Raw genomic sequence first — 1,861 nt, 5'->3', positions numbered from 1 at the left:
CTCTTCAATATTTGTTTATCTCTTGCAATTAATGGTTTAGATGGATATTCTTGTTCTATTTAATTAAGTAAATGGCCAGTTATTTGATTAATTTAGAGTGACAGGTGCTAGTTAATATAATCAAATCCGTAATTGTTTGATTGAGTTAACAATTTGTAGCAATTAATATAGCTTGTTTAGAGCCAGATTTTCAAGTTATATTAAAGGGATAAACAATCTTCTTGAATAGACTACACATGTTGTTTATTAGATTGAATTGGGTCTTTCTTATTCTTAATGCGACCAATATATTTTAATTTTAGGCGCGTGTCAAAATTAGTTATTGGTAAGGGATTAATCAAAGCGTGTTGTCTTGCTTATTCTGTTACTCCGGAAAGACTAGGTTGTTTAAAGCATTTTTGGTAACCATAACCAATTTATTGATTATGTTAATGAGTCAATTTGAATTCAGTGATCAACACGAAGAACTAGTACAAGATTGACCTTGGCTGGAAATATTTCTCCAATTGAATTTCCCATTTTTAAATTACTATTTTTGCTAGATTCAATAATTTTTCCAATCCTCCCATTCATAGTTCATTTTTATTTTCTGGTTTTAAATAATATTTTTAATCTCTAGTCTCTATGGATTTCGACCTTACTCACCATTTTCTTCAAGTTCTTTAAATTGGTAGTGAGATTATTAATTTTGGCGGATTTGACACCGGCCAAATTTTGGCGCTGTTGCCGGGGACTAGAGTTAATTAATTATATTGTTTTTTTTATGACTAGATCAGATAGTACAGGTGATCTCCAATACGATTCTGAAATCGAGAAAACTGCTAGACGATTGAGGAAAAAGGCAAAGCAGAAGAAACAATTGTCTACAGCTGCTACAGTGACTCTAGAGCAAACAATTGATCCTGAAGTTCCTACAACTACTTCACACCCAGAAGAGACTGTTGTTCTTGAACTTTCTGAAAGTTCAGGTGAGTTTGAACCGGAAGAGGAGATGGATGATTAGAGAACATTAAGGGAGTTGGCAACACCTCCAATTAATCAAACTCCTCTTTGCATCACATACCCAGCCTTGGAGGTTGTATTTGAGCTTAAATCAGAATTGATCCAATTATTGCCAACTTTTAGAGGTTCGTTGGATGAAGATCCTCACAAACATTTAAAGGAATTTCATGTTGTATGCTCTACCATAAAACCCCATGGAATTTCTGAGGAACAAATAAAATTAAGAGCTTTTCCTTTCTCTTTAGCCGATTTTGCCAAAGAGTGGTTATTTTATTTGCCATCCGGATCTATTACGTCATGGATAGAAATGGTAAGAACTTTCTTAGATAAATTCTTTCCTGCTTCAAGGGCTGCCAGCATTAGAAGAGATATTTGTGGGAGTCGACAAAAGAATATTGAAACTCTACATGAGTATTGGGAGAGATTTAAGAAAATGTGCGCAAGCTGTCCGCAACATGGGTTTTCTGATCAAGCCTTAATACAGTATTTTTATGAAGGTTTATTACCTATGGAGAGGCAAATGATAGATGCAGCAAGTGGTGGAGCAATCGATAATAAAACTCCCCAAGCCGCAAGGGAATTGATTTCCACGATGGCTGCAAATTCTCAACAATTCGAGTCTCGCCATGAACCTTCGAGAAATATTAATGAGGTAAGTGTTTCTTCTCTTGAAAATAAAATTAATGATTTAACATCTTTGGTTCAGAATTTAGTTGTAGGGAAAGGGTAGCAAGTTAAAGCTTGTGGAATTTGCGCCTATACTGGACATCCTACAGACATGTGTCCAACTTTGCAAGATGAAAGTCAAGAACAAGCCAATGCAATGGGAAATTTTTCAGGTCCTCAACGAAAATATGAT

At 34.9% G+C, this 1,861-nt stretch overlaps 1 non-coding gene across 1 annotated transcript; it reads right to left on the bottom strand.

Moving 5' to 3' along the window:
- Nucleotides 1-1,357: 1,357 nt before the first annotated feature.
- LOC149495739 (small nucleolar RNA R71) lies at nt 1,358-1,464 on the bottom strand. The gene has a single exon (XR_016321527.1). It is a non-coding gene; the product is annotated as a small nucleolar RNA R71 (small nucleolar RNA).
- Between the last annotated feature and the right edge of the window lie 397 nt (nt 1,465-1,861).

This window comes from Jatropha curcas, chromosome 6 (genome assembly GCF_041381405.1).
Source record: "Jatropha curcas cultivar XTBG-Jc1 chromosome 6, XTBG_Jcur_1.0, whole genome shotgun sequence".
Lineage (NCBI taxonomy): Eukaryota > Viridiplantae > Streptophyta > Magnoliopsida > Malpighiales > Euphorbiaceae > Jatropha > Jatropha curcas.
Note: the sequence above shows the minus strand (reverse complement) of the source record. Positions and strands in the feature narration are given on the sequence as shown.